This window comes from Cyprinodon tularosa, unplaced genomic scaffold, assembly GCF_016077235.1.
Source record: "Cyprinodon tularosa strain WSP-4 unplaced genomic scaffold, ASM1607723v1 ctg16, whole genome shotgun sequence".
Taxonomy (NCBI): Eukaryota; Metazoa; Chordata; class Actinopteri; order Cyprinodontiformes; family Cyprinodontidae; genus Cyprinodon; species Cyprinodon tularosa.
Genome location: NW_024038437.1, coordinates 1,423,113 through 1,444,304, shown reverse-complemented (window position 1 = coordinate 1,444,304; position 21,192 = coordinate 1,423,113).

Here is a 21,192-nt window from a genome sequence, read left to right as displayed (position 1 = left end):
AGGAGCTGGCTCGTAGCTCATCTGCCTGGCTGTGTGTTTCCTGGACGGGGCCGCTTTTTACAGTTGCTTTTTGTATCTCTGCTTCTGTCTCCCGTGAAACCCAGTCAGTGTCGGCAGATGGCCTCTCACACTGAGCCTGGTTCTGCTGGATGTTAGGTTTCTGTTTTCTGTGATGTTTTTGAGTATCCAGTTTTGCTTTTCTCTTTGTTTCCTAGTTTTTATGGTTTAATTCTTAGTTTATTGTGTTCTTTGTTTTTTTTTCAGTTACTGTCCTGGTCTTGGTTCTGTTATATTTTCTTTTTAGTGTTCAGTTTTGCTTTACTCCTTGTTTTCTAGTGTTAGTGGTTTTATTTTTGCTGTGTTCTCTAGTTAATTCTTAGTTACTGTTTCAGTCTTGGTTCTGTTATGTTTTCTTTTGAGTGTTTAGTTTTACTTTTCTCCTTGTTTTAGAGTCTTAGTGGTTTAATTATTATTTTGTTGTATTTACTAGTTATTGTCGGTCTTCCAGGTTTTTTCATTTGTTGCTCTCTGCTGCCCTCTTGTGTTCTCCTTTCTCCCTAGCTCCTGCTTTTGTCTGCTCTGTCCCCACCTGTTCCCAATCTTCTCATTAGCCCTCTCTTTTCACTTCCTCTTTGCTGGGTCCTCGTCTAACCTGATCAGTCTTCCTCCTACTCATCTCTCAGCCTTCCTCCTGGTTACAGTTCTTCCCATGATGACTCCTAGGTTTTTTTGGTAAAGTTTGACTTGTGTTTTCATGTTTTTTTGGATTCCTGTTGCCTGTGGTTTTGGACTTTTGTTTTTCAGTACTCTTCATTAAATCAACCAAAAATTCACCCCCTGCCTGCCTCTGCCTTTGGGTCCTCAATCCACAAACCCTGACACTGGAGGTTTTCTTCCTGTTAAAAGGGAGTTCACTGTCGCTACAAGCATGTTTAGTGTGAGGGATGGCATTTGAGTCAATGAGTTGATGCGATCAACTGGTTTTCCTTAGATAGAAAACTTTGAATCAATTTGACTGTATGATCTGGTGAGCTGTATAGTGCATTGTGATGACGTGTTGTGAATTGACGCTATAGAAATAAACTGAATTGAATTGAAATTCTTCAGCAGATTTGCAAGTAAAACTTTTCCCACTAACTCTGCATCTCACTATCTTTTGTTAAACATGGTGGTGTCTTATTGATGCCAACTTTATCTGTGGGGGGTAGAGCTACAGTCCATTAAAACTACTTCTTTGCTTTGCTTTGACATTTGATTTCCAAAGCTTCTGTGTCAACATGAGTAAGTCAGCTCTATCAAAAAGTGGATCTATTGAGTGCAAAGAATATCAATAGAGAAATCGACATGTAGGAACAGCAGCTTAGCCACCCCTTATGTTAGATTATATTGCTGCCCATTTACTTGCTCTTGTGAATGTGTCAATTATTCCCCAAATTGCAGGCTGAGCTGTGCCTGATTCTTGGGCTGCTGGGTCAAATCACCCACACAGATCCCTGGGAAGGATAAAATATTTATTCAAAGTCAGGATCCCTGAAAAATCTTCTAGACTCATTCTCATTCCACAGACAAAACACGTAAGCTGTGTTGTTTTGGATTCAACAACAAATGTTAGGAGGATGCAAGTAAATCGAGACCGCAGGAAAAAAAAAAATCAGTTTTCATTTGATGCAAATGATCACACAGATGATTCATGACCCATCATAAAGTACATACTGCTTTGCCTTTAACCCACCAGGCTTAAACGGCAAAATCTATATGAGCTTTGTGATTTACAGGTTCCTAAATGTTTAAAAAATGATAATAATTTTAAAAAAGCTGTTTGGGAACAGAGCCTTATTTATATTTAGTGATGTGTGGCCCACTTGGCAGATGATTCTAGAAACATCTATTTATTTATTTATTTTTTATCGTTGCAATAAAAACTAAACAGAGTAAGAAAAACCTATAAACATAGACCGGGAAAGTACACTCTTTAAACAGGACACAAGGGAAAGGAGGATTCCTGCTTTCACGTACAACTCAAGCACGCCATTAGTGGTAGCACAATTGCACTATATATTCAATACAACAGCTCTGAGGTTGGATTGGAAAAGAATAGACTTTTAGCAGGCAGTACAGAGTACAGTTTACCCTACATTTATTCAATTAGAATATCAAAGGGGAAAATAAAATCTAGGGGAATTTGTTTCATTTTATGTAAAATAGATGGCCCATGTGCTTGCTGTTGTTGGTTTGAATCGCTGCCCTGCTGACCTTTGCTGGATGTATCTCCCCTCCTTTCTAGCCCAATTTCTTGTCTTGCATATAATACAAATAGTAACAAAAATAATAAAGGCCAGTAGAGCCTAAAAAAATAAAACAATAATTTTAATTATGACTATTCTAGAGAAGCTTAAAGAGGACCAGATTATACGAGACGAGGGTAATCAAGTGCTCCTTGTTTGTTTAACTTGCTCCTTTCATCTTTAACTCATTTAAGCTTGTCCTCCTCTTTTCAGGCACCAGTTCTATAACCATTCATAAATCACCACTTTCCAGTGCTCTGCTTCCATTCCCCTTATATTGTTGAAGAAATCTTCTCAAGATTACCTCAACAACCTCCTCATTGCTCTTCTGGCCATCCTCCTTGTTTTAGCTGTGGACATCAATCAGCTATGTACCTAATGCTCACTTCCCTGTCTATCCTCCACAGCTACCCAGACCACTGCTCACTGCTTCCTGGAAGGAAAGAGACAGACGGTATTTTTCCTTGCTGTTACTTGCTGTTTTTTAAAATCTTTTATTAATTCCCCCCAAAAAATTAAATGTTGCTGTAAATCATACATTATTTTTTTTATACAGATGTTGTAGGTGTTAATAGATGTAGGCAGGATCTTCTGTACATGAACTGGAGAAGCCTCTGACTAAAGACAATTGTTGTTGTTTTTAAAAAAATCTTCAGAAGAACATACTTACTGTTGTGCATTATATTCTTCAATTCTTCTCTGTGAAATAATCTCCAGAGGTTCTAGATGAGTTCATAGATCAGAACTGGCCTTATTGATTACCTTATTGAGCTATTTAAAGTCATTAGCTCTAATACTGTTACCCCAGCAGAGGATTGAAGAAGCGATCACACTCTCCACAACATACTTATAGAAGATATGTAGCATCTTGCTACAAACACTGAAGGACCTAAGCTTCCTTATGAAGTGTGTCTCCAATCTAGTTTGTTGTACAAGTGAACATCAAGGTATTTATATTCCTCAACCCCCTCCACTTCTTCTCCAATGAGTTTAATAGGTTTCAACTTGTTCTTGTTTCCTCTGAAATCTACAATCATCTCCCTTGATTTGTTGACATTTAGGATCATATGATTGTTTCCACGCCATGTCACAAAGCGGTTCACCAGCTCTGTACTCCGCTTCTTGTCCATCTTTGATGCACCCAATGATTGCACAGTCATCTAACTATTTCTGCAGATGACAGGACTGTCTGGTACTTGAAGTCGGAGGTATACAATGTAAAAAGGAATGGAGAGAGTACCATCCCCTGTGGTACTCCTGTGCTGCTTACCACTTGATTAGATAGCTGACCCTTCCTTCTAACAAACTGTGGTCTGTTTGTCCGGTAGTCTTTGATCCAGGAGATTGTTGATGCCTCCATCTGAGTCTTGTGAAGTTTCTCACAAAGTAAGTAAGGCTGAATGGTGTTAAATGTTCTGGGGAAATCAATGATCCTCACAGCGCTGTCTGTCTTGTCTAAATGACAGTGGGATTGTTGAATCAGGTGCATTATCCACGGTGATGAGCAAATTGCAGGGGGGCCGGATAGCTACTTGTTTGTTTGCTGAGTTGAACCAACAGAACCCTCTCCAGGACATTCATTATGTAGGATGTCAGGGTAGCAACCCTATAGTCACTGAGGACTGTTGGCTAAGTCTTCTTTCGCACTAGAACAAGGCAGGAGGTCTTCTATATCACTGAAATTGTCTACAGGGTTAGAATAAGGGTGAAGAGGTGCTGTAAAATCCGACAGAGCTGCTCTGCACAGGCCTTCAGGACTCTGTGACTGACACCATCAGGACCTGGAGACTTATGATTCAGTCTCTTCAGTTGCCCCTTCACTTGACTTCTAGAGACAGTCAGGTGAAAGGTGGATTATTATCTTCCGATTTGGCTTAACAAACTAATAGAAGCAGGAGAGTTCATGGTAGAGGAGAGCAGGGTGTCTATGTGACTATGGGCAGTAGAGAAGGATGCTAAGCTGGTTCCCGATCTGAATCTGTTTAAGAATGTATTCAGTTCATTGGCTCTGTAAAGACCTTCAGCTGTCTGATCATCCTACTGCTTGAGGCCTGTTATCTTCTTCATCCCTGATGACACATCTCTAATATTGTTGTACTGGAGCTTCTTTTCCAGCCTCAAAGAAACAAATGTTTTCATATTCTCAAAAATTGTTATGTTTGATAGCATGTTGTATACTAGAAATGTCCATAATCCAGTAATCTGTCATATTTTACATTAGAACGGGATTTACCAGAAAGCCTGCACTCTCACAGAAGTTGGAAAAAAAAGATTCTTTCGGCGTTTAAAATAACACAAAAAAGCTTTAAAAGGACCTCGTCTATTCATTTATTTTACTATTTTGTAAAGAACAGCTGCTGTTTAACTTGGATGTTACAACCTTGACATTATTATATGAGCTGTTTTTACTGAGAAATGATCAGAACCGCCGTGAAAATAGTCCCATCCGCCATGTCCGGCTCTCTGGCTTAAATGCTCGCTCCCGACACATGGGAGACAGAATTTCATACAACACTGGGACAAAGAACGTCTCGAAGTCAGTCAGATCTTTACATACGCGGGACATCAGTCTGTTTAGCAAAGGCTAGTGTGACAACTTCTTCTTCTGCGTGGGAATGCTACAGGCTGCTTCCCTACGGATGCTGCTACTATCTGGTGAATTGCAGTACTGCACCTTTTTCTCAGATAAGCTCAGAAGCGAGATCCAGGGCTCTTGGGGAAACATCCAGGGCTGTAGCCTAAGTAGCCGCAGGTACACCATTGTATTATATTGCAGAAAAGCCTTTTGAAAAAGATGAACTCTTTATCACTCTGACATTCAAAGAGGTCAAATAATCCAGATTCCTGAGTATAAGCTTTACTGTCTGAAGTCAAAAGGAAACAAGAGCAGGAACAGTAGATTCACTGGTGTTTCAGTTGAGCTGTCAGCTGTACTTGGAGTGCTTTCTCTAAATAGCTGCCTGATACGGGTTTATAGAAAGAGACTGAGGGAGGTTGCGCACTGCTTCCACACAATCTGTGTCTCTGTATAACATGGGTCCAGCCTTCGACAACCATGTTAAAGAGTCACTGGGTAAGATAAATGGGCTCCTCTGGAGACAGATTGCAGTTAATTTTAGAACGCATTGCTGCCCAATCACTACCTCCCTGTCGGGAAGCCAGAAGCTATGTTGTAATGTGTGATTACTTTAACCCTACAGGAGGTACATGATAGAGCTGAGAGTAGACATGGCATAGCCTAGCTAGTGATAAATAGGTGGAATTACTTAGATATGACTAAAAATTCAACATGTACATTTGAAACTCATAGATACTGGCCACAGTGATTCTATCAGTAAGAAGGCAGAGGAAAAGTAGGGAAAAGCTAGAATGGGAGTTAAGCTGGTCTTTGAAGCAAATATCTAGAGAGGCATTTGCATTTTTTTAACAACAGTATCATTATGATAAAAATAAAGCAGGGTAATAAGTCAAGAATTTTTACAACAATAAAAGGTTAAAGTTATGAATTCATTTCTACAATGTAACATATCATTTTTCATGGAGAAAAAGGTATGTCACCTGATTCACAGCGTTGGTAAGAATGGACTGGATATGAAGAGTAGTGGTTAACAACTTGGGAGAAGATAAAAAATATCAAGTTTTGTATTTTAAATATTTGTTCTTTTACCTTCTATGACAAACCTTTTTCTTTGTGTAGTAAGACATTTATCATCCCTTCCCTGGCTATACATCACTGGTATGATATTTTATAACATCAAACGTGGAAGTGGATTCCACATGGTCCAGTTTGAGCAACTTGTGATTGCTGATACTATTACTATTGTACTACTATTGTAAAATTTTCTTTCCAAATCATGGCCCTTAGATGATGGCAGTATTGGGGTGCTGCACTTACTTTTTACATCATTAGAGTCTTTTCAGACTTTGAAACTGCAAAGTTTATAAATAACTGTCTGCTTTTTTTCTACAGGAAATTATTATCTTTTATCTTGTAAGTGCTTCATGGGTCCAGCCGCAGAGCTTCCTGTTGTTTCTGAGAACTAATTATTTTGCTGTGGTAACTGGCTGAGTGGAGTATCCGTGTGCATCTTCCCTTCTCTGCTAGCAGAAGTCTTTTTTTTCTTTACTGACTGATTTTTCAAATTTTCTTTTATTATTCATTTTAATTTAAATTGAATTAACATTTTCATTGTAAAGGGTGTCATACTGGAAAACCAAGCCATCAGGTAGTTACTTAGTTATACTTTTTTGTTTTTGGGATTTCCATAAGGTTTTAATTTTTTATCTAGAATATCCACCTAATTACTTCAAGGAAACAAAAGGGGATTGTCAGATAATCCTTCGTGCTAGATTCCCATTCTGATTTCTGGTTTTAGTGCAGAATCCACACTTTGGAGTACAGCTTTATAATTCTTTAGAAAACATACGTTTCAACTTTTGTATAAAGAGGAAGTAGCCGATTGTGAAACAATTTCTGACTAAAATTAACTATCCTAGGTAGTCTATCCTTAATGCTTAAAAAGAAAGTTAAAAAAATAAATATTCTGGGTTTTGCAAAAGCTACAACTTTAATTCCTACAACTAAAAAGAATGAAGATTCGTTTTTTTTTTTTTATACCAGCTCACTGATTTGGAACTAAACAGGGCCTCAACCATTTGTGTGCTCTAGTCCCTTCTGTTGGCTTGGCTGTCATTCATACAGCCATCTGAGCGACCAGCTTAGTCATGAAGTCTGAGGGTAACTCCTTCAGCTTGCTGCCTGGGGTTGTCGTCTGCCATCCATGCTGACATGTACAGCTTTGGCCTGCTCCAAAATGGTGGATGAATAATGACCAAAGAAAAGACAGAAGTATTCATTTCACCCTTTTATGTACATGGAGCTGTCTTTCCTGTGCTCTTCTTGGACTCCCATTGAAAAAAAGGTATTCTAAATGTCTTATTTCACCTCAGCATATTAAAATAAATGTATACTGTTTTCTTTAACATTAGTAAAGTAGTAAATAATATTTGAACTTTATTGATCTCACATTGGTGAAATTTACATCTGCATTTAACCCATCCCCAAGGGGAGCAATGGGCTACCATTGTGGGGAACGCAGTGAACAGTGTGGGTTTAAGGGTCTTTGCTCAGAGAGCCAGAGTGGCAGTCTGTGGGAGTGGGGCTTGAACACAGAACCTCAAGATTCCAAGCTCTATGTCCTAACCACTAGCCCACCACTACATTTTTAGAAAGCATCACATTTTTAGTTTCAAGGTGGTCCTGGTGTGGAAATTGCCTGTTGATTTAAACACCAGTTAAAGAGATAGATTATGAAATAATTGTCAAAGCATAATAATCACAAGACTTATTTCTGAAATAGTCCTTTATTTTAAAATTAACTCTACTTGAAGTTATTTTATAGGGACTTCCATCAGTTTGAAGAATGACATACATATTCTGACCATTGATCATAAATTCAGGTAGCTTTAGGAATTAAAGGAAAACATAAATGAAAGGGAACATCTCTTTAATGGTCTGGTGCAGAAAACCAAGGCTTTAATCTATGATTGTGCAGGTAGGCTGACCCTTTACACTTAAGTTTGTTCATTCATGCCCTGTTTTTTTTTTTTTTTTTTGTTGAGACTTTTAATATGTAAACGTTTTCTATTTTTTTGAGGCATTATAGAGTTTTCTGACGATCCCTCCATTTGTAGCCAAAACACAGAATTGCAACATTCTTCTCATTCTCATAGCTCGCCCTCGTATTTGACGAGGCTTTTTTTCCCCTCCCCTTTATCAACTTACGTGTAGTTGCTGTTGGTGTCCAAGTTTAGCTGGATGCCATTCACTTCTGAGTATCCACAAAATACATCTTGAACATACACTTGAAAAACGATATAGAAATAATTAAAAAAATTCTCAAATTAAGTGTATTCCCCCTTAATTTGAGTATATAAATAATATGATCTGCCAATAGAATGAGCATTTTTACTCCCAAAATAAGATAATTGGATAATATGAACTTGAAATAAGACAATGCAAATGTTTTTCTTATATTTAATGTAAATTGTCTTGCTTCATTGGGAAAGTGTCTCACTTACCTCCTCAGTTCAAGAAAAAAAAAGCACTTATTTTAAGAAAAAATGACTTGGTTAGATAAAAAAATTTTTTGCTGTGTAATGCCTCCATTGTTTGCTAGCTTCGGCCCATTTAAAATGGGTGGTCTTGATGTCACATCCGCTGAACAGTAGGGATGGGTATCGTAAACCGCTTCCTGTTCAGAACCGGTTCTGTCTGTTCCAATTCCATGGCACCGTTTGGCAGCTCGCATAACGATTCTGTTAACGTTTCCAGGCAGCACCAGAGCCGGTCTGGGCAGCGCAACTTATGTCACTTTTTTATGCAAGTTATGCACATGACATAAAGTAAGCAAGTACGACGTGATCAGGCGCAAGTTTAGAAAAGCAAAACAAAAGCGGTCAAAGCGATCAAAAGTTTGGCTATATTTTAAGGAAGAGAAACATAGTCCGTGAGGCAGACAACCTGTCTACTTTTAATGTTTGGCTTAAAACTTTTCCTTTGCGATAAAGCTTATAGTTAGAGTGGCTCAGGTTATCCTGAGCTATCCTTATAGTTATTCTGCTATAGGCTTACACTGCTGGAGGACATAGGGACCCCCTTTCAACATTTTGCTTCATTTATCTCTATTCTCCCACTTTGCAGAATTTGTTAGGTCAACCTCTTACTTTATGCTCTCTATGCTTTTCTCATAGTACACTGCAAAAATTATCTAGAAATGAGTAAACATTTCTTAAATTAAGTGTATTTACCCTTGATTTGAATAGGTACATTTGATAATATGCCAATGGAATGAGTATTTTTACCCTTAAAATAAGATAATTATATGAAATGCACTTGAAATAAGAAGATGCAATTGTGTTTTCTTATTTTAAATCTAAATTGTCTTGTTCCATTGGCAAAATGTCTCTTTAATCTCCTCAATTTAAGAAGAAATGCACTTATTCTGAGAAAAAATTACTTATCTAGATTTTGATTTTTTTCCAGTGTAGCTTTATCTGGTCTGTTCATGTTTGGCTGTGACTCCTTCCTGGAGAGAAATACCAGCTGTGTTGCTGCCATCAACGCCTTTGTTTATAGATGTTGGATTTTGGCCTTTTATTCAGTGTAGTCCTGTTTCTCTGACTATAACTAACTGAATGTGCTCTCATTCATCCTCTGACATGGGAGCCGGCTCAGAGATCATCTGCCTTCTTTCTGTATGTCTGCTTCTGACTCCTTAAACCCCAGTCGGCCTCGACAGATGGCCGCTGACACTGAGCCTGTCAGAACCCTTGTGTGGAGAGTTTTTCTATTTTTTCTGGAGCGCTGCAGGTGGGAGTGGCCAGCTGTCTGAGCACCTGAGATCCATCAGCCCATCTACCTGTCAGGGATTTAAGGAGCCTCATCCATTTCTTCGCCTGATGGTCCCATACTCTGGTACCAGCCTAGCCAACGTTTTGTTTCCCACGAGAAAGCTAAACTCCGTGAGCTGCTCCCATCTGCAGCTTAGGTTCACTCGGCCTGCCCGCTCTCCACCACCTCTGTGACAGCTCTCTGACAATCGCCACCTCCTACAGCGTGCGCCTCCAGCCACCTGCACAGCCTGTGGCTGTGTTTCCCCAGGGACTCACGGTCCTTCCCCATCCAGTTTGGCTGAGTTTACAATAAAACTTTTCCCTTCAGTTGATGTCCATGCCTGAGCATGTGTGTCCATAAGGTTCAGCCAGACATGACAGAGCCTGGTTCTGCTGGAGGTTTCTTCCTGTTCAAAGGGAGTTTTCCTCTCTGTCACCACAGGCATGCTTATTGTGAGGGATTGCTTTCGAGTAAATGAGTCGATGCAATGAGCTGATTTTCCTTCGATTTAAATCTTTGAAGCAATCTGACTGTATGATTTTGTATCATTGTCTCTGTAAAGTGAATTAAGATTACATGTTTTGTGAATAGGCACTATATAAATTAACTGAATAAAATTGCAGCCTTGTGTTTGTGTCAAAAATGAACATTGGGGCAGTTTTGCTATGACGAACCTGCCCAACCTAAATGAGTGTGCACCAATGGAAATATAGGATATCTCCACTAAAAACTACAGCATGTATAATATATGGAATTTATCCTTTTTAATTAATAGATTAAGCTGAACGTGTATGTAATGAAGTTAATGACAGTGCTTATAGTATTTACAGTGTTTGGGTAATACACTACAAGCAATGAATCCAGTTTCTATCACAAAACAGGTGTTTAGGAAGCAAAAAATGAAATTAAAGGTGTTACTAAGAGACTGCTACACTGTTGGTGTTTGACAGAGCTAATTATTTTACTGGTATATGATCTATGGTGAATATGTACTCACTATGTGATGAGTCAAAGAGTGCGCTAAACGTTGCCTTCCTAATACTTGTCAGAACCAAAATAAACACAGAGATTGGAGGTCAGCTAATTGATCCACTTCGATCTCCTTTTATAGCTAAAAAAGGACACAAATCATGAGCAGTGCTTGTGATATTAGTGGTAGTGTTTTACCAATACTTGAGAAGAAAGTACACAGTATTGGTTGAAATAAAATCTGAGATGAACAATTGGTTTTAGGGAACGCATTGTAAGATTTTTGCAATTAAAAAGATTTGGCTGAAAAGGGATATATTGGGAGAAAAATCTGGGTCAACTAAGATCTGTAGGAATATGTTTTTGTTTAGCTTTATATTGCTCAGACTTCCTGTTTTCTGTTCTTCAGCACATCACAAAACAAGTATTTAGAATTATTTTCTGCTCAAAATTAACTTAATCCTTTTTCTTTTTATGTTATATAGCTCACTTAACGTATGTACATGCCTATCAGACTATAGACACTCCACCATTATACACACCATTTATATACATACATTAGATTGATTTCACAGAGGTTAATGGAACATTTGTTGAAAATGATGTGGAAATAATGGAAATTTGACATTTCTATTAGCTCTACCACTGCAGAGGCTAATGGAAAGATTACAGTGATTATGCTTCCTGACAGATCAGGTAAGTTTAAGGCTAAAAAACTGCAAATGATTGAGTTAGCCTTTCTTAAAAGAAGACATATACAATATTTGGACCAGGTGACAGATTCCTAAGCATTTAATTAAATGTTCATGGTATGATTTAAAACTAACTCTTACTCATGCACTAGTTTCTAAAATAAAATTACAGCTCCTTTTAAAGCAGTTGTCTACACTGCAAAACCAATCCAGAAATAAGTAAAAAATGGCTTAAATTAAGTATATTTAGCCTTAATTTGAGCAGGTAAATAAGATGATTTGCCAATGGAATGAGTATTTTCACTCTTAAAATAAGATAGTTAGATAATATTTACTTGAAATAAGACGATAAAATAGTTTTTTCTTATTTTAAAAGGAAATTGTCTTGTTCCATTGGCAAAGTGTCTTACTTATCTCCTCAAATCAAGGAAAAACACACTTATTTTAAGAAAAAATAACTTATTGAGATTTATATTTTTTGCAGTGTAGTGAAATAACTTACAGATACATCAATGAATTAAAGCAGACAAACAAAAGGTAAAATGCCCAGGCAAAAAAACTAAAACAGTAGTAGTTGTTTCAACAGGAGAGGAGCCGGATAACGAAAAGATCCTCCTTCCATTCTTTGTTTAGAAATTCTAGGAACCACTAGTAAACCTGCAGATTGACACCAAAGTGCTCTTTTAGGAACATAAGGAATGATCAGATATCTAATATAAGATGGAGCTTGCCATTTAATGCTTTATATGTGAAAAGGCAGAATTTTAAATAATATTCTGGATTTAATAGGAAGCTAAGATAGGAGAAATATGATCCTCCATTTTCATAAGTACTCTGGCTGAAGCCTTTTGGATCAGCTGAAGGCTTTTAACTAGGGTTTGTGGACTTCCTGATGGAAACAAATAAATATATTCCAGCCTTGAAGTAACAAATGCATGAACTAGGTTCACAGTGTCACCCCTGGATGAGATATTTCTGATTTCTACAATAGTTTAGAGATTAAATATCTCATCCAGGATAGCTGAAGATGTATACATGCTGCTGTCATCACCCCATAGCAACCTCTACCGTAAACTACTTAAAGGGTTTCATCTCTGTAGTGTAATGAAAAGCATGTAATGTAGTGTAAAACGCTGTGGTCAAGCCCTCTGACTTGAAAGAGCGCTATATAAGTACAGGCCATTTACCTTCTCAGCGTCAGAGCAGATACAGTACTGGAAAGAATATGGTGTTTACATTGTGGGTGATGGAGGATGAAGCGAGTCAGCATTGTAGCTGCCAGGGGAGGGTTGTGAGAAAAGATAATCTCTAGAGCTTGTTGGCCAATTGGTGTCGAGTCTCAGCAGATGGCATACTCTGTTCATTCTGGCAGCGTAGCAACGGGAGAGAATCGATCAGGAAATGCATGTCCTCACAGTCCGAACCCTTCCTGTATATTGATCACAGGAGTGGGAGGAGAAAGCTTATGAATGACAGGTCCCAGCCCTATAAATCAAGGCGTAGATCTTATTAATCAATGTCACCTGTCTAAATTTGAAAGTTTTGACATAAGGGGTAGCTTTTATTTCTCTTGCAGGGTTTCAACTTGTACTTACCCAGAAACCTCATAGCGAGACAGTTCTTCATAAAGTGTTGTTAAACCATGTAATCAGTTTTGTAATGGTTGCAACATGATTAATTTTCAGCGCTTTAGATAGACTAAGACTTAGACTTTAACAACTTTATGTCATGTTCTTGGCGCTGATGGTTCGGTTTTTCTTCCTTTACTCCTGCTCACCTTCCTAATTGGTCCAGCGGCTGATTGGCGCTGATTGTTTCCACCTGGTTCCTCAGCTATTTATGCTGTTTTTATTATGCCCCGCCCCCTTCCTGCAGCCTCTGCGATCCACAGTTTAACAGCAGCCTGCTTCTGTTCTGTTTCAGTTTGTTTAATTTAATAAACGTTATGTACTTTCCTACTGACTGTCTCACCTTGAATACTGGGTCCATCTGTCCCGTTATGACATTTTATTAAAATTTAACTTAGCACAGCTTTCCAGAAAGTAAATGAACATTTCCATTCCATAAAGAGCAGCAGTAATCAAATGTGAACAGTGTGGGAAGGATCATTGATGATGTTACAGGCTAAGTACATGCAGCGCTGTGATGAAATGTCTTTTATGGAGGGAAGAGGAGCCTCGATAATCCTCTCTGCTGTTTTCACTACTCTTCTTACTTTCTTCCAGTCTAAGGTGCTGCAGCCTCCACAACACACAATGAGAAAGCTGGTCAGAACGCTCTTTACGGTGCTTCTGTAGAAGGTTGTGAGGAGTGGGGGCAGGTGGGCTCTCCTCATCCTCCGCAAGAAGTAAAAGTTCTTTTGTGCTCTTTTGATCAGTGAGGTGGTGTTTACAGTCCAGCTGAGTTTTTCTGTGATGTGCAACCCCAGGAATTTTGTGCTGTTGACCACCTCTACAGCTGAGCTGTTGATGAGCAGTGGAGCGTGGTTAGGCCAGTTCTTCCTGAAATCGACGATGATTTCTGTCGTCTTCTCCACATTCAGGATCAGGTATTGTCTTTGAACCAGTCCACCAGCTGCTTCACCTCCTCTCAGTAGTTTTGGTTGTTGTCGTCTCTGATAAGGCCCACCACCGTGGTTTCATCTGCACACTTCATGATGTGATTGGTGGTGAACCTGGGGACGCAGTTGTGTGTCATCAGAGTGAACGACAGCATGCTCAGGGGAGCCTGTGCTTAGGATGATGACATCAGAAGTGTTCTGTGTGACCTGGTCTGACTGTCTGTTTGTGAGAAGGTCTAGCAGCCCATTGCAGAAGAGTGTATTGAAGCACAGCTGTTCCAGTTTCCCTTTCAGATGCTCTAGGATGATGGTTTTGAAAGCTGAGCTGAAGTCCAGCAACAGCATCCCTGAGTTCCGTGCTTTTAGTGATTTACGAACCTCCCCATTCATCCAGGGTCATTGGTTGGTCTGGATGGAGATGTTCTTTGTGATGCTGACGTATAAAATGCATTTGTTGATGTAGGCTGACACAGTCATGACATACTCATCTATATTTACCAGACTCATCTATATTTAGATACCAGATCCCAATAATTCATTAAACTTATTTCTATTTAATCTTGCTGTCTGATTTCTTTGAGAGAAATGACAGAATATTCAATGTAAATAAATTTCATTTTAATGGATTTATTTTCTTTTGCTTCTGAATAAATAACAACAGCCCAAAAAGGTAATAAAGACTGACTGAACTTTTCTAACCACCTAGAGAAAAGTGAAACTAACATCCAGTTGGAATCAAGAAGCCTTTCAAAGACAATGAAAAGCTTGTTGGGGGAACAAATTATCACGGTCAGAAAGGGTAGTAATGTACATAGAGTATTTTTTTTATACCTGTCATCCGTATACTTTTCTAAAAGGCATTGCGTATTTATTGTGCATAAATTACAGCATGACAAGACTTGGGTCCTCATTGCTTTTGAGGACTCAAGATGAATGGAAATTAAAACCTGATCACAGGGAAATATCTCTTTGGCTTTCCTCCAGTATACAGTTGCAGCAGAGACGAAAAGCACAAGGTAAGATCAATGTTTTTTTTACAACTTCCAAACAGCCAAAGTGAGCATATTCTGTCTGCAGTGGCTGCAATGCTTAAGTACACAGGGGGGCATGGGGATATTTTGTATATTAAGTAGAGAAGGAAAAGTGCCTGGGGAAATTTAGGTCACTTGAAAATAGCAAATTTCCTTATTAAAAATGTTTATTATTGGTTAACCTTTATTATTGTAGATCCTGAAACAGAAACTCTGCTTCTTAGCTTTAGTCAGTGAAACATAATTTGAAGTTGAATATATATAAATGGGGGTTGATTAATGAATTCATGTCGTTCATGTCGTCATGTACTTAATCAGCTGATTTTCCATTCAAGAACTTATAATTAATTCCCTTCTGATTGGTTAGTCAGTCCATGTTAAGAAAAGCTAAATTAGGACCAGTTTTTTTTTTGTCCCAGCAGGGCGATTCTTTCATGCAGCACATAGATTCTGGAAGGAACCAGGGAGATAATAGGTACCCAGCAATTTATTTCTGCAATCTGGGTCCTTAGCATGATCACCCAGCCATTCAAAGACTCGCTGCATTTAGCTTATTAAAGTAACATTGCACACAGAAAAGGGACACTTAGATGCAAATAGTTATTAGTGGCTGAGTAAAGTGCTTGAAGTGATGTGTATTATCAACAAACAAACTTCTAGTAAATTAGTTTTTTTTTTCACAGATTTTTTTAAGAGGAGGGTTTAATATGACAAGGGTTAGTTCTTCAAAACTGTTTTAGTCACTAAGCATTTATTTTTTTCCGGACAACATGTGCCCTGGTGTTTGGAACTCAAACTCAATTCTGCACTACAGTGTGAACTGAAATAAATCCTGCATTTTCCAGCTGCCTTCTAGCTGTGAATAAAAAATACAATTTTTCTGTCTTCTTTATGAAAAATTCAGATTGAGGCAGCTCTGCTATGGTTGATTACACTTTAACGAAAGGGGGGAAAAAAATAACACAAGGGCATGACCTTTTTCAGATGTGCAGGTTCTTATTTTATGCTCAGTCTGAACACTCTCCTGTCACTCTGAGGAGATTGGTATTTTATGCTACGGCTGCTTTATGAATTTGATATATGTATTTGCCCACCACCTTGTCTTTCTGTTTCGATTTCATTTTTGCTTATGATCCTTTCCTAAATCCTCGATGAATTCTAAGCCAGTTAAAACATGGAATATGAGATTTTCTTCCAGTTTTAGAGGGGGAGTTCCCTCAGACATGCACAAGAAGCAAAACAAATAATCATCTTTGATTAAAAGGGGGGAATCAACGTCTTCAAGCTTGGCATCTCATCAGTGTGATATTTTTTGATGAATTTGGATTCAGTTAAAAGAAAAATCTGTATCTGTTCTTTCCAGCAAAACTTGGTTTAATAAGTTTAATTTATGTACCTGAGGGCTAAAGTGAAAATCTTATGATCCTGGCTTATGTCACTTCTTGGAGGACTAAAATAAAAGCGTTTTGTATTCCATGGGGTATAAAATTTGGCTCTGTGTAAATGTCATGCATTATTGAAGGGAATTGTCTAAAAACTGCTGTGAGAACATGTATGAGAAATTATACTTAAAAGCCCAAAACAGAAAAAACTGTATTTGACTGCTGTCGTGGGAAAATGAATGAATGTTTTGATAATTATGAACTTTACAAATTAAGTTTTTATAAAAGCTGTCAAACATTTGTATTGACTAGGTTTGACTATGAATGGGAAGATTTAGTTCCCAAACTTAGCTCTCTTAATTCCCCAATAACTTTTTCATATTAGTCATGTTAAAAACTCTAACTTCCATCTAATTTAATGCCATTTGAAGCAAACATCTATAAATCAAACCAATCATCTTTGTTTATGTATTTAAACTGAACCTCCAATTCTCCTTTTCTCTCAAGGAGTGAACTCTCAGTTTCTGAAAACCAGATTTTCTGGTGGTAGTTGGAAGAACCTAAACTCAATAATACTTAAAAGAATATTAAAGAACTTCCTTACCTCTCTATATTATTGTGTTTTATGGCCTCTTTGCATGCATGTGTAAACCATTTTTTTTTTATCTTGCAAGTATGGTGAGGAAGTACAGAACACATGTTTGGATTCAATTTAGATTTTCTACAGTTCTTCTTCTTGAGGTTCTAATTTAAAACACTGCCTCCCAATAAACTGTTTTTGTCGAAAATAAAGTAGGCTAATACACATCCATAGCCAGGATTATGATTGATTTATCAAAAGGCTAACTTGAATTGAGATCATGACATTGGCAGGCTGCCGTTCGAAAAAGGAAAAAGGCCAAGTTTGTTTCCTGGTCCTGCTATTTAGACAAAGTGTTTCTTTGCGAATTTTATGCAGTAGAATTTTATGTAAATTTATTACATTTGATGTCAGGTATACAGTGTTGCTAGCTGTAAATTAACTGTTTTCGCTGCTAAGCTACTGGTTGCCATGGCAGCAAAAGTGTTGCGTTTCCCACATCACCACTCGTTTTCATAAACATCCCAATGGTGTCACATCCAATGCATTGTGTTTATTGGTATCTGCTCATGACTGGATTAAGTGAAACTTGATTGATTTGAATGTTACCAAAGACCATTGTCACACATCTGTTTTCTATATTAGTTTCTATTGATAATCTGATGGACATCCTGTCAGTGCAGCACAACAACTGAGATAATGAACTGAAGATAATAAAGACAATATTTCAAGAACTCATTTGAACTCTTTTATGTTAATTGATAATTTAAAATTATGAGTTTATTCCAGTAGTTTGTAGTGTTTGAATAGTTTATAATAAGATAATAATAATGTGATAGGGGTTATTCTGTTTTTATTTTGGTAGTCTGTGATTATTTATAAAGCAATGAAAAGTTGTCTAAAAAGAACAGAGCCTACTTACTTTGAGTAACAACTTTAATAGACAGAGAAAAAATATTTTGTCCTTATGGTTAATGATTAATCACTGCTTGAAATATAAACTGAGTTACTGGCATTCAGTGATAGTGAAGACATCTTGGATGAATTCAAAACACACGTAAACCAAACACCAATCAAAGTTATGCCAAGTTATCACACAATAATATTGATATGAATGCCAACAACAAATATATTATAAAAATAAAAAACATAATTTCATGAACAGGTTTACTTTTTGTACATACATTTTGCCAATGTGAGGCTTTGTGAAGGCAAATCTGTGTTTTCCATGAATATATGATGTCACAAACCTAATAAAAATGATGTACCAGTAATAATGGAAAAGCTATTAGTCAGTTTTATGTTTTTTTAGTATATAAAAACTATTTATTTTCTGAGAATGTGTTTATTTAATAGCAACTGTGCAAATTAACAAACACCTACAAAAAGTACAGTATATTATTTTCCATGGGAATCCCTGATTGTTCTTTCTTCTTTGTCTTTTCTATAAAGTGCTTTAAATCAGTCATACCTGTCTTTATCCATGCTGGGTCAGGTCCTGACATTTGAAAAAAGAAGGCAGGGAAAGCAGAATGAAGCATTACCCTCGCTGCACGCTGTTAGCCAAGCTTTGTAGCTAAACCAGGTCCTGGAAAAAGACAAGAGTATACCGTCTCCATCTGTCTTTAGACTGCTGATTAATTCTGATATTTGACTGATCAGGTCCAAATGCTTTCACCTCTGTTCTTTGTAAGATTGCTTTTAGGGACTTCAGTTAATAAAATTTTTCTTACGCCATTTCTCTTTCTCTCCAGTCATCTCCAACTTCCATGACTCGACCTGTCAATAAGCTGCACTACGACTGTGACGACAGCTTCTTTCAGTTCTGGGAGCAGCTCTCCTGGACACTGGGATTTCCTATCTTTTTGCATTGGTTTGAAAGACATCACCATTCCAACGATGAACGAAACAGCTTTACTTGTTATTAAAGTTTAAATATTTGTCTTGCACATCTAAAAAATATACTAACCTACTTTGAAATATTTTAATTTTATAATTTCATTTTTTATTTGTTTTTTTATGTCATAATCAAAGTCATTGGGTGGGTGGGGCATCACCATGGCACCCTCTATTGTAAAAAAAAGCTATTTAACCATATCTTTTAAAAATTAATAATCATATTTAAATGCAAAAATCTAGATTAAGTTTCATTTCAAGATTTTCACTTAGATTTGAAATAAGTTAAAACACACTTATTTTTTTCTTAATTGTGTATGGCCGTCTTACAACATCCTGTTTGTTTTCTGTTTATGTCATTGTGCTTTTTGCACTGGAATTCTTCTGTCACACTCTAACAGCACTAAACCTCCCTCTCTACTTTGCTCATCTTACCCTTTGAGAAACCAGAAACCACAGCCAAACCTCTAGCACTCCTGGCAATTATTCTGACACCCTGGATTACTTCCAGTATCAAGAAACCTCTAAAGGGTTCAGTGCTTTTAATTCACTGCAGCCTTGAGAGCTGCCAGCAGGTCTGGATCTGTGACCATCAACCCATTTAACAGTCCGTGCAGCCAGCTAAGACTGGTGCTGTTGTGTGCTTTGCTGGTTGTAACACTGAATGTGGTTTATCCTGAAGGAAAAGAGATATTGATACATTTGACTAGCTTAAAAGCAGAAACACTGAAGAACCCTTTACTTAGGGATATGGACTTTAGGCCTTCAGGAACACATGTTGCCTTTAACGATGATTTATGGCCTCAGACGTACCCACTTCTCATTCATTTGAAATGAGTCAGTGCTTTAGACTGCATATTAGATTCAGAGTGTTGCCTCACTAGTACAGTTGTGGAGAGAAGTTTGACTTTTAAAGATGGTGTGCAGTAAGCAGTGTCTAAAAAGTTTGAATGATAACTGAAATGAGCTTTGAAGTTATTGATGTCACAGCTTTAAAAGTCAATCCCACCCACTCTTCTGTTTAAATATAGCATTTGCTGTATGTGTGAATCACTACTCAACCATCTCACCTCAGTTCATCACGTAGGCATCCTCAATAACAAGAACACAAGCAGGGTCACTGAAACATATTTAATTTCAGACTTTAGGCCTTTTTTTTTATTTGGAGAAGAAAATATATATTTTTGCTTGACAATATTGCAGAGAATGCTTTTTGATGTTTGGTCAGATCTATCCAGTCTGACCACAGGTAGCCAGCTGAATATTAGATGTGGATTAGTCATGAAAAAACATGAAATGATTGTTTCTAAAAGACATTTTCACTGGTTAGTGGTAACAAAAGAGAGGATGTGCTCTTTAGAACAAGAAAATGGCTTCATTAGAAGCCTTTTTTTAGAAGGACAATCTTTTAGCTAAAATAATAATGTATTTATTGCACTCTCTCTGTTTAACTTCTGAATATCGATTTTTCAGCCTATAAGGAGCACGGTGCAATAAGAAAAGTTATATCAATGTGTTCAGACAATCCTTAATATGAAAGCCTAAAGCAAGATCTGTAAGGGTCACATTGTTAAGGGGTTTTGAATTTCCCCTCTGGCAATTTCACTCTAACGGTGAAATCAGAACAACTTTTCAAACCTCTCAGCAATACACAGAGCTTATAAAGGTCTATTTTTATTTTCCGAGAAATCCCAAAGTAGCTTAATAGAGATAGTCTCACAGAGTCCTTTGGTAATTGAAGTTCCTCCAACTACTCTTACAATTTCACGGTTAAAATCCTCACAGCTTTAGAAACTTCACACAGATTTAATCAGGGGATGAGTTCAAGTCTACACATATAATGAGTTAGGGATATTTTGCTAATTCAAAGATGATTTTCCTTTTTTTAATATTCCCCAATTAAAATATGTCATACTAAAAATAGTTTTGTTTCCCCTTTAACTTCTTACAGTAAACTTCTAGAAGTTCCAGCGTCATCCTGATGTACTTATATGCAATTTAATTTATTTGGCAGGTTAGTATTTACAATCTAGTACAAAGCAGTGATTCCATGCTATGACCTTTAAACTATAATTCAACCATGACAGCAGCTTATCAGTATGTAGTGGCGAGCTGTTGTTTAATGGCTTTTTCATTGTCCTGGAAGCTCACTTCTGATAATTAGCTGAGGGGGAGCAGAGTGTCTTGTGTCTTTCAAGGCTGTTTCTTGATCAAAGGCATCTGTGGACTCACTAATCTCCTCTGACTTACTCGAGGGGAGCCGTTACATCATGGTGCAGAGTGGCAGCTGACATGCACAAGGACTTTTTACAGGGCCAGTATGTTTTATATCACTTTCACTCATGTTCAAGATTTCTGACTGTGAATAGGAGAAAGCATCCCAGTGGTATTTGTTTAGAAA